Genomic DNA, 12802 nt, shown 5'->3' on the forward strand with positions numbered 1-12802 from the left:
TAGAAGAATTGCCCAATGAATGGTCATCTTGCTCTGCAAAACTAATGACATTACATCGGAAGCCAATATCTTTCCAAGATCACAGAAAGAGAGGCTTATATTTCTATAGTATCTTAGCATCTCTCTCAGGTCTATTTAACAGCACTTCACAGAAACTGAATTATTTTGAAACAAACTGACTGTTATGTAGGCAAACATTCTGTGCCGGCGATGTCCCAAACATAGCGTAGTCAACTGCCCTGGAATAAGAGGTTAATCTCCTGGGCACTGTTGCGAGCGACCTGAGAGAAAGATCATAGGCACGGTTCCTGCTTCTGTTTCAGCCCACTTGAACTTACAACAGACAACTGGGCTGCAATGTACCCGCAATGGTCTTGCATGTGCATGTTCCAGCCAAACCATGCAATGGATACAGTGGCGTGAATGCAGAGGATTGTGGGTACTGTAGTTGCTATTGTTGATTGATTCATGTGTCAGATGACTAATGGTGGGAAGAGGGTCAGGGTGGTGGTATTGTAGAATAGAACAACACCGAAGGAAACCATTCAGCCCATTGAGTCTGCACCGGCACTTCCAAAGAGCAATCAAGTTAGTCCCACTCAGCTGCTCCCCACATCCCTGCAATTTTTTTCTCAAGAATACTACTATTGAATCTTTTTCCACTATCGTATCAGGCAGTGCATTCCAAATCCAACCACTTGTTGCATAAAAAAGTTTGCCTCATTTCGCCTCTGGTTCTTTTGCCAATCACTTCAAATCTGTGCCTCTCATTAGCGACACTTCAGCATTGGAAACAGTTTCTCTTTATTTACTGTATATAAACTCTTCATAATTTTAAACACCTATATCAAATCTCCTCTTAGCCTTCTCTGCTCGAAGGAGAACAACCCCAGCTTCTCCAATCTATCCACATGATTCTAATCCCTCTTCTCAGGAACCATTCTAGTAAATCTCTTCTGTATCCTCTCCAAAGCCTTTACCTCCTTCCTAAAGTGTGGTGCCCAGAATTGGACACAATACTCCAGCTGAGGCTGAACTTGTGTTAAGAACATAAGAAACAGGAGCAGGAGAAGGCCATTCGGCCCTTCAAGCCTGCTCCACCATTCAATACGATCATGGCTGATCTTCTATCTCAATTCCATCTTCTTGCACCATTCCCATATCCCTTAATTCCTTAGTATCAAAAAATATTTCAATCTCTGTCTTGAATATATTTAATGACTGAGCATCCACAGCTCTCTAGGATAGAGAATTCCAAGGATCCACAACTCTTTATGTGAAGAAATTTCACCTCATCTCAATCCTAAGTGACCAACTCCTTATTCTGGGATTGTGACTCCTAGTTCCAGATTCACCAGCCAGGGAAAACATCCTCCCAGCATCTACTGCATTGAATTTCATCTGCCATGTGTCCGCCCATTCCACCAGACTCTCTTGAAGTCTATTTCTATCTTTTACTGTTTACTACACTTCCCAAATTCTGCATCATCTGTAAATTTTGAAATTGCACCTGTATCCTCAAGTCCAAGCCATTAATGTGCATTAAAAATAGCAGTGGGCCTAGCACTGACCCTTGGGGTACTCCACTGTATACCTTCCTCCAATCGGAAAAGCAGCCATTCACCACAACGCTCTGGGCTGCATTTTATTCTGGCGACGGGGGTCCCAACGGCGGGCCAGAAGGTGGGGGTAGACCACACCTCGGCCCTCCGTCAGACCCCTGAAGCTATGTAACGGCGGGCAGGCAATTAACTGCCCGCCATTGGGGACACCATCCCTTTAAGGGACAAGCTCCCGCCTCCAGAACTGCCGGCCAATCAGAAGGCTGGCAGCTCTGCAGTGCTGGCAGCTCTGCAGTACCGGCAGCATCACTGGAAGCAGTGGCAACTGCTGGTACTGCAGGAGGCGCAGCAGTACAAAGAATGTAGTCGGGGTTGCCGGGGCCATTCAGGCATGCCCCAGGATGTGGGGTGGGGGGGGGGGGGTTGACTTCCTGGGGGTGGTGATTGCCGTTGGGGGGTGCCCTTCGAAGCCCTGGATTGCACCCCCCCCATCCCCCCCACATTGGAGGGCCACTCAGCCTTCAACAAAATTGAGGTGGAGGTAGGAAGATGCCCTTATGTAGTTACTTAAGGGCCTCAATTGGCCTGGGGCGGGAAGGCTGTCCTCGGCCTTCCCTGCCCCGGACAAAATGGCAGGGGCCCTGGGCAATGTTGGAAATGTGTCCCCTTGCCATTTTGTTTGCCTCCCTGCCCACCTCCAAGGGCAGAACAAAATTCTGCCCTCTGTTTCCTATCCCTTAGCAAATTTTGTATCCTTACTTCTACTGCCCCTTTTATCCTTTAGGTTTCAATTTTGCTAACAAGCCTAACACATGGTACTTTACCAAAACTCCTTTTCAAAGTCCATATGCACAACGTCAACTGCATTTCCCTCATCTGCCCTCTCTGTTACCTCATCATAAAATCCAATCAAATTCGTCAAACACAATTTTTCCTTAACAAGTCTATGCTGGTTTCCCTTTATTAGTCCATGCTTGTCCAAGTGTTGACTTTAACCCAGATTATTGTTTCTAAAAGCTTCCCCACCATCAACATTAAACTGACTGGCCTGTAATTGCTAGGTTGATCCTTCTCCCCTTACACAAGGGTATAAAATTTGCAATCCTCCAGTCTTCTGGCATCACGGTTATATCTAAGGAGGATTGGAAGACTGTGGCCAGAACCTTCATAATTTCTATCCTTATTTCCCTTAGCAACCTAGGATGGAGCCTATCCAGACCGGGTGACCCACTAAGTACAGCCAGCCTTTCCTGTACCTCCTCTTTATTTTTATCTGATCCATATCCTGGCAACTTCCTTGCTTTCCATAACTTTGGCAAAGTCCTCTTCTGTTGGGCCATATAGCCTATGTATCTGACATCGCACTGGCACTGGAATTCATATACCCAATGACTGGCGGATCGTATCAAACAGCACTTCCCTTCGGCTGTTCGCAATAGGCAGAGTACTGACCGTACTCAACCAGACCGCACTTGCAAAAGTCTGAACACATTGTCTAACATTAGATGTGATCCCATGATTGGGCAGCACTTGCTGAACAATCCTGAGCGTGCTAAGAAATACACTAACAACCAATTTAAGATTATCAGTTGGGCTCAAAAGGTGGCTCGCTTATGCTTGCTGGAAGCAACATATATTCATGCGCAGGGACCTGTCCTCTGCAGGCAAAAGGAACATGTCCAGGCATTGCGCCTCTTTTGAATTAAACAAAGTCTGTGGGTCAATAGTTCCCTGGAGCATTCTCCATGCAATGCCTCGACAAGAGTCAACTTGCCAACCAATCAGCACCCTTTGCTCATGCAGTATAAATTGCTGCTCCCTTGGAAATTTGGCATTCTTGCATCTGTTCTGATGAGTGCAAGACAAAAAGCTTCAACAACATGTCTTTTTCTAGCAACATTCACTTCAATTCAATTTACTACTCTTCCAAGTTTTGCATCATCTCCAAATTTTGAAATTGTACCCTGTACTCTCAAGTCCAAGCCATTAATCTGTATCAAAAATAGCAGTGGACCTAGTACTGAACCTTGGGGAACTCCACTGTATACCTCCCTCCAGTCTGAAAAACAGCCATTCACCACAGCTCTCCGTTTTCTATCCCATAACCATTTTTTCATTTCTCCTGCTACTGCCCCTATTATCCCATGGGCTTCAACTTTGCTGACTTTTGATACTTTTAAAAAATATTTTATGGGATGTGGGCGTCGCGGGCCAGGCCAGCATTTATTGCCCATCCCTAATTGCCCTTGAACTGAGTGGCTTGCTAGGCCATTTCGAGGGCATGTAAGAGTCAACCACATTGCTGTGGATCTGGAGTCACGTGTAGGCCAGACCAGGTAAGGACAGCAGATTTCCTTCTCGAAAGGACATTAGTGATCCAGATGGGTTTTTACAACAAATGACAATGGTTTCAAGGCCATCATTAGACTAGCTTTTTAATTCCAGATTTATTAATTGAATTCAAATTCCACCTTCTGCTGTGGTGGGATTTGAACCCATGTCCCCAGAGCAATACCCTGGGTCTCTGGGTTACTAGTCCAGTGACAATACCACTACGCCACCACCTCCCAAACTGGGGGTGGTTAAAGTCTCCTATCATTACTAGAAGAGGGGAGGGGGAAGGGTAGTGGGAGAGGGATCCATGTGATGAAACATCCTGGAATACAATTCAACCCTACCCACTAAGAGCAAGCCTTTTAACCTGTTTTTGGTGGGAAGAGTGTTGGTGCATGCATCATAAATGAACTGAAACATCCATAGCTTCTGAATTTTACCTGGTATCTATTCTGACAGTGCTCGGCAGTTTCCTCTTGCCACAACAAATTGGTGCATTGACAGTACAACCCACCCCCACATCCTAGCTGTACTTTGTTTGTCAAAGGGCATGGACAGACAGGGGCAGAGGAAAAGTTGAAGCAAAGGGAAATTTAGAGAGAGAGCCACCCAGTCTTCGAAAACATGTTATTGCACTTGAAGGGATACAATGATGATTCACATAATTTGGAATATAGGGTAGAAGCAAAGATTAAGTATAAATTGGAAAAGAGGATATGAACATACGAGCAGGTGGTGGAGCAGGAGTAGGCCACTTGACCACTTGGCCCCTCAAGCCTGCTCCAACATTCAATAAGATCATGGCTGATCTGACTGTAACCTCAACTCCACATTCCCCCCACCCCCAATAACCTTTCTTATCAAGAATCTATCTACCTCTGCCTTCAAAATATTTAAAGACTCTGCTTCCACCACCTTTTGAGGACTCACGAATCTTTGAGAGGAATATTTCTCCTCATCTCTGTCTTAAATGTGCGTTTTTAAAAAGTGACCCCTAGTTCTAGATTCTCCCACAAGGGGAAATATCCTTTCCATATCCACCCTGTCAAGACCCCTCAAGATCTTATATGTTTCAATCAAGTCGTCTCTTACTCTTCTAACCTCCAGTGGATACCAACCTTGCCTGTCCAATCTTTCCTCATAAGCCCACCTGCCCATTCCAGGTACTGGTCTAATAAACCTTCTCTGAACTGTTTCCAATGCATTTACATCCTTCCTCAAATAAGGAGACCAATACTGGACACAGTACTTCAGATATGGTCTCACCTGTATAAATGAAGCATAATCTCCCTACTTTTGTATTGAGGGGATCTAACCAAGGATTCGGGATCATGAAGGGAAATCACAAACTATCCAAATTGTTCACTAATGGTACCAAGAGGTATAAAGCTAATGGACTTCAATGTATTTAGCATCTCAAATACAAAACTTACAACAGCTTCCTTTATTCAGTGTTCCTCACGTATAGAAAGACAACTCAGAGGTAGCAATGTGATTCAGTTGTATCACTCTCAGCTCTGGGTCAGAATGGAAGAGTGGGAGGGGAAAAAGGAAGGGCAGAGTCAAAGAGGAGGATTTTGAAGAGATATATGAAATTAGAGAGCGAGGTGTGAGGAGAAGCTCAGTGTTAGTAGAGCAGAAGGTGTGTCTGGGTAGGGAGGGATAAGGAGGAGATTACTAAGTTTGGGTGAAAAATGTGAAAACAAGAAGGACAATTTAAACCGATACAGGGGCATGGAAACAGTGGAGTATGGAGTTTTTTTTATTCATTCGTGGGATGTGGGCGTTGCTGGCCAGGCCAGCATTTATTGCCCATCCCTAATTGCCCTTGAGAAGGTGGTGGTGAGCTGCCTTCTTGAACCGCTGCAGTCCATGTGGGGTAGGTACACCCACAGTGCTGTTAGGAAGGGAGTTCCAGGATTTTGACCCAGCGACAGTGAAGGAACGGCGATATAGTTCCAAGTCAGGGTGGTGTGTGACTTGGAGGGGAACTTGCAGGTGGTGGTGTTCCCATGTATTTGCTGCCCTCGTCCTTCTAGTTGGTAGATGTCACGGGTTTGGAAGGTGCTGTCGAAGGAGCCTTGGTGCATTGCTACAGTGCATCTTGTAGATGGTACACACTGCTGCCACTGTGTACCTATTAGAGTGGAAGACATAGGGAGTAAATTTTCAACTTGTCCCCCAGGTGTACAATTGCAGATCGCCCCTATATACACCCCATCCAATTTTCTTGTTTATTGACTTCAGTGGATATTGCAAGTATTGCGCTGTCACCAAAAGTTAAACCTACCCCCATAGCCTCAGGGAGGGTGCTGGCAGTGTTTTTTTTATCAGTCGAAGCTTGTGGGAGTTTGTTGCAGTGAGGCTTAATGTAGGAGAGTGGAGAAGTGAAGCTCTGAGGTGAGGAAATCACAGGTTAGGTATCAACAACAGAAAGGGGCAGGTTTGCGGGGGGAAACAGATCTATATGACGGGTGTAGTTTTGGTAATCACAGGGATGTGAGGTAGCAAGCTGAACTGGGAATTGAGTGGCTTACTGATGCTCAAAATGAGATAAAGGTTGGGGAGGTAGATTGAATCCGTGCCACAAGCACAGTGTTGATGTTCAAGCTGAAGTGGACAGCAATCGGTCTTACTGACAATTCAGTGTTCGAAGTGTTATATCTACCAGTAGAACTTCAATAATGTGCACCCTTTTATATTATACCATATATAGCATGCACCCCTTTATATGGGAAAAGAGCAGAGGAGTGGAACTAATTTGATAGCTCTTTCAAAGAGCCAGCATAAGTATGATGGGCCTAATAGCCTCATTCTGTGCTGTCTGTTTCTCTGGTAACTCGTACCATATATAACATGCACCAACTTTATAATGGGTAAGAACAGCATGTTTCCTTCCCTACAGGACATTAGTGAAGCAGTCGAGATTTTATGACAATCCAAAAGCTTCATGATCACTTTTACTGAGACCTGCTTTTTAATTTCCAGATTTTTAAAACATAATTCAAATTCTCAAACTGCTGCGGTGGGATTGCTTGTCCAGTAAGATAACTAATATAGTACCACATCCTATTATTTCAGTCAGTGCAATATAGGCCCCGATGAGCTGATGTAGTGAGTTACTGAGCCATCCAATTCAGAAAGGTTTCAGGTTCAGTCCATGGTCTGTGTTGAGTTGTGTAATGTCAGGCAGGGCAGTGTTAGAATCAATCTCAGTGCTGCAGGTTAGGAAGACCAAAATGAGTCAATCTGGATTACTGTCCAGTGAGTGCCTGTGAGTGGGGCTTGGCAATGGTACTCACAGGGTTAATTAGCCTGCCAATGCTCATTGCCTGTGCTAATGAGGAATTGTATCCTGTTATGAGTCAGCATCTTCAGGAGAGGAGGGAAAGTCAAGAAAGAGTCAGTTGTAGAGCGAAGGACTGGGTTTCTGTCATTTTTTTTATTCTTGTGTTCATTAAGTGTTTCACTCTCATAAACTGCAATCTGCAACTGATTATTAGATCTCTGTCTCATCCATGAGATTTAATAACTGTATCTCTCTGGTTTTAAATTGAACTTCCAGGGGGACACATTAAGATGGTGACGGTGGAGATTCTGAAAGGAAAATTTACAATAAATGAATAAATTCCAAAATAATCAATGCATTTGGAAAAATCAGCCTCAGCAATTCAGTTACGGAACGCAATATTTGCTCCTCTTTTCCTATCATTATTCTTTGTGCTCATCCAGACAGCTATCAATTTCCTTTAATAAAACTGGATGAAGAGTATTGAGGTGTCAGCTGTAGCTCAGTGAGTAGCACTCTTGCCGGAGTCAGAAGATTGTGGGTTCAAGATAAGCCCCACTCCAGCAACTTGAGCCTATAATCCAGGCTGACACCTCAGTGTAGTACTGAGGGCGTCTCACCCAGCTGGAGGTACTGACTTTAAGATGACACGTTAAACTGAAACCCTATCAGCCCTCTCAAGGGAATGTAAAAGATATCATTACATTATTTTGAAGAAGAGCAGGGGAGTTCTCCTGATGTCCTCACCAATATTTATCCCTCAACTATCATCATTATCACTAAAACAGATTACTCAGCCACTATCTTATTGCTGTTTGTGGGACCTTACTAAGCATAAATTGGCTCCTGCATTTCCTACATTACAACAATGACTACACTGCAAAAGTATTTAATTGGTTGTAAAGTGCTTTGGGCTGTCCAGGGGAGCTCTATAAAAGCAACTATTTTTTTCTTAAAGGAGCCGCTCAGGTCTCCCTTTAACTTTTTTTAAAGCCTGACTACATTAAATGCTCATGATGTCCAGGTGGGGGCAGCAAACAGCCTTTTACTGGTGGTATGGTGGTAACTGCTACATTTCTTTAAATGTTGTTTGAAATAGATGTGTTATGGCAGGGCTTTCTGTTCATCCAGTTTTTGCTTCACTTGTATTTGGTTACCAAAAGTGCAAAGGCAAGAATGAGACAGAGTGGAAAAGAGAGAAAAGAGAGGGAAAAGAGATAGAGGGAAAGGCTAAGGAAGAGAGGGAGTGAGAAAAGGGAGAGAGAAGTAAGGGGAAAAAAACAAGAGCAGGAAAAAAAAAGAAAAAGCAAAGAGAGGGAAAGAGTAGGAAAGAAAACTGAGAGACAGAGAAAAGACAAGGAACATGTGAGAAAAAACAAATTGTGAGAGTCAGATGGAGAGTGAGAATAAGAAATGTGAGTGAGAAAGAGGAAAGAAAGAAAAAGGAAAGAGAATGCAGGAACTGTAGAACAAAAATCAGCAAAACAAAAATAATGCTGAGCTGTACTGTACTGGCTGTCATGTTGGAACTGTGCAGTGATCTGGTCAGGCTGCAGCTTGTGTATCAGCAAGCTACAGTCCAGTAACGGCAGTCCACTCCTAAATGCCAAAGATGAATGAATTCTTGGACATGGAGTCAAACGCTAGCCACTTATTACAGATTAAATATTACATTTTCATGAACACTGAGATTACATCTCTCCACCTATGTCTACGATTTACACCATTCATCCAGCAGTACTACTCCATAGGCATCTGCATTCTATAACCCCTTACCCACTTTCAGTACCCGCCCATATCCCTAGGAATGTTTGGGTTAGCAAGACATAAAAAAAGGGAATAAAGTCTCCAGTTGAGGTTACGGAGCAGATCTAAATATAAACATGTGTCAGCTGGCCAGAAAATTCTGTAATAACCATTTGTATAGAAACACTGTCAGTCTTTCAATTTTAGTTTTTTTTAACTATAGCAATAATTTAAAATGGAATATGGTGTAAAATATGAGGGAGGGAGGGAGAGACATAGAGAAAAGAGAAGGAGGTAAGAGTCAGAGACGGAGAGGGAGGAATATAGTTTAAAAAGAGGGAGAAAGGAAATGAGTGAGTGGATGGGGCAAGAGGTTGGAGGAGGAAAAACAAAAAAGGAAAGGGAAAAGTATAAAAGAGATTAAGAAGAGAAAGGGGAAAAGACAAACAGGAGAGGAGAGTAAGAAGAAAAATTAGCTGAGGGGATACAGAATGAGAGAAGAGAGCAGATGGAGATTAACGTGGGTCTCCATTGCTGATCACTTTCAATCCATTCCCTGCCTATGTAACTGCATTTTGGGGCCAGGCTGGTATCAGCACAATATTTAGCTGGATTTATTGACACAAACTTTACATTTTTAAACACAAATCAAGGATTTCAGCCTTGACAGATTATTTAATCTCACATCATCCCACTTCAGCTATCTAAATACAACTTTATAAAAGCAAATCTTTGAGATATTCAGAGAGGTTTAATGTGGATTTCCCAAATTATTGCAGCATTCATGCTTTTAGACTCTCTCTTGCCTCACTAAGGATGTGAGATAATAATTAACATTTACCATTAAAAAAAAGTTTAAAAACATGGCAGAAAGTGACTGTGAATTGTCAATATTTATGCAAAACCTAAAATAAAGGAACAATTAAAATGTTCATCATTGTTCATCAGTCAATCTTTGTTTGTTAGGTCTAGCACAAAAGTCCCTGATTTAAAAAATTGTGAGATGTTGATGCATCTGAAGAAACAGGGGAGGCAACTTTACTGATGCAAGCAAAATGAATAGGGATGTGAAACTGCAAGACAGCCAGGGTTCTGTCAGCTGGCGGAGAGAAAATTCCCAACAACTAAAGTGCAGTGTGAATGAAGAATAGTTACAGGAAAACAGGAATATTCCCAACAATTTTAGCGGGAGAAATGACAGAAAAACAAGAACATTCCCCAATAATCTTAGAGAAACAACAGGAAAGCACAAATATTCTCAATAATATTGGGAATATTCCTGCTTTCTTTTAGTTTTTCTTTCTCATATTATTGAGAATATTTGTGCTTTCCTGTAGTTTCTCTAAGGTTATTGGGGAATATTCTTATTGGGTAGGGGAGGGGAGTGGAGAGGGGAGAGAAGAGGGGAGTGGAGAGGGGAAGAGATTAGAAGGGGAGTGGAGGGAAAGGGAACAGAGGAGAGGTTGGAGAAGGGAAGTTGAGGGGGTGGGGAGGGGGGAGAGGTGGGAGGAGTGGAGGCAAGGAAGGGGTGAGGTAAGGGGAGGAGAAGGGAGTAAGAGAGGAGAGGATGGGGAAGAGGGGGAGAATGCAGAGGGAGCAGGGGAAGGGGAGCAGTGGAGAAGTGAGGGGAGGAGAAGGGAGTGGTGGAGGACAGAAGTGGGGGGAAAGATGAGGCGTGGAAGGGAGTAGAGGGAAAGGGAGGAGAAGAGGGAAGGGGAGGATAGGGGATGGGAGAATGGGAAGGGAGGGGATAGGAAAGGGAAAGATGGACGGGGGAGAGAGTGGCGACAGAGGGAAGTTGGAGGGAGGAGGGTAGAGGGTGGCGAGTGAGAAGGGGAAAAAGAATGGAAAGAGGGCTGTTGGGAGAAGGAAGTGGAGAAGGTGAGGGTGAGAGGGGAGGGGGAGGGGAAGGGGAGCAGGAGGGGACTGAGGAAGAGTAGTGGGGAGGAGGGGAGATATGGGAGAGGAGGGGAGGGCAGGGATTGAGAGGAGAGAAATGGGGAGTGGAGGAGGTGGAGAGATGAGGGGGAAAAAGTAGAGGGGAGGAGGGTGAAGTGAGATGGGGAGAGCAGAAAGGGAAGGAAACGGGAGGAGGAAGAAGGGACAGAGAAGGCCGAGGAGCATATGGGGGAAGGGGAGAAGACAGGGCAGGGGTAGAATAGAGGGTAGACAGCAGGGGAGAGGGGACTCAGGTGCAGGTGGTATGGTGAGTACAGGGTGTGGGGGAGATGGAGGGGATGGAAATGAGCTTTTTTTTGTTTTGTGGGCATCACTGGCTAGACCAGCAATAATTGCCCATCCCTAATTGCCCTTGAACTGAGTGGCTTGCTAGACCATTTCAGAGTCAACCACATTGCTCTGGGTCTCCAGTCACATGTAGGCCAGACTGGGGAAGGACGACAGATTTCCTTCTTTAAAGGACATTACAACAATTGACAATGGTCATCATTAGACTTGTTTTTAATTCCAGATTTGTTAGTTGCTGTGGTGGGATTTGAACCCATGTCCCTGGAGCTCTGGATTACTAGTCCAGTGACATTACCACTAAACCACCACCTCCTGGTTGGGGAGAAGGCTGTGAAGGGAGAGGGAAGGGATTGGTGAAGGAGAGGCTGTGGAACAGGAAAGGGAGGGGAAGAGGAAGGCAAGATGGGAGGGGAAGAGAGGGGAAGGGGAGGAAGGAACAGGGGAGAGATTGGAGGGAAGGGGCAACGATTTATGAGTCTAATAGAGGGCAGAGGACGGGTAGAGGTGTGGGGAGGGGAGAGGCGAGGCAAGAGGGGGTGAGTGGAGGAGAAAGGACAGAGGAAGGGAAATGGAGATGAAAGGGCAGAGGAGTGGAAAGGAGAGGAGAGGAGAAGGAAGGCAAGGGAAATGGAGGGGAGGAACAAGAAGAGGTGGAGGAGAGGGCAAGTAGGGGAAGGAGAGGGGTGGGTGAGGACAGTGGAGGGGAGGAAAGGAGGGAAGAGGGTAGGTAAGAGGAGGAGGAGGAGTAAGGGATGGGGAGGGAAGGGTAGGGATGGAGGAGGGCTAGGAGAAGGGGAGGAGAGTGGAAGGGGGTAGGAAGCGGGAGGGAAGGGATCGATGGGAGATGGGAGGGGAGGGGGAAGGAAGGGGACTGGGAAGAGAAGAGGGGAGTGGAGGGGAGGGGAGGGGAGGGGAGTAGAGGGGAGTGGAGGGGAGGGGAGGGGAGGGGAGTGGAGGGGACTGGAGGGGAGGGGAGGGGAGGGGAGGGGAGGGGAGGGGAGGGGATGGAAGAGGAGGGGATGGAAGAGGAGGGGAGAAAAGAGGAGGGAGGAGCGGAAAGAGGAGGGGGGGATGGAAGGGGAGGGGGGAGGGGGGGATGGAAGGGGAGGGGGGAGGGGGGGATGGAAGGGGAGGGGGGAGGGGGAGATGGAAGGGGAGGGGGGAGGGGGGGATGGAAGGGGAGGGGGGAGGGGGGGATGGAAGGGGAGGGGGGAGGGGGGGATGGAAGGGGAGGGGGGAGGGGGGATGGAAGGGGAGGGGGGAGGGGGGGATGGAAGGGGAGGGGGGAGGGGGGAGGGGGGGATGGAAGGGGAGGGGGGAGGGGGGGATGGAAGGGGAGGGGGGAGGGGGGATGGAGGGGGGGATGGAAGAGGAGGGGGGGATTGGGGGATGGAAGAGGAGGGGGGGATGGAAGAGGAGGGGGAGATGGAAGGGGAGGGGGAGGAGGGGGAGATGGAAGGGGAGGGGGGGGAGGGGGGATGGAGGGGGGAATGGAAGGGGAGGGGGGATGGAAGGGGAGGGGAGAGGAATAAAGAGGAGGGGAGAGGAAGAAAGGGGAGGGGAGGGGAGGGGATGGAAGAGGAAGGGAGAAAAGAGGGAAGAGGAGGGAGGAGCAGAAAGAGGA

This window comes from Heterodontus francisci, chromosome 24 (genome assembly GCF_036365525.1).
Source record: "Heterodontus francisci isolate sHetFra1 chromosome 24, sHetFra1.hap1, whole genome shotgun sequence".
NCBI classification, from domain to species: domain Eukaryota; kingdom Metazoa; phylum Chordata; class Chondrichthyes; order Heterodontiformes; family Heterodontidae; genus Heterodontus; species Heterodontus francisci.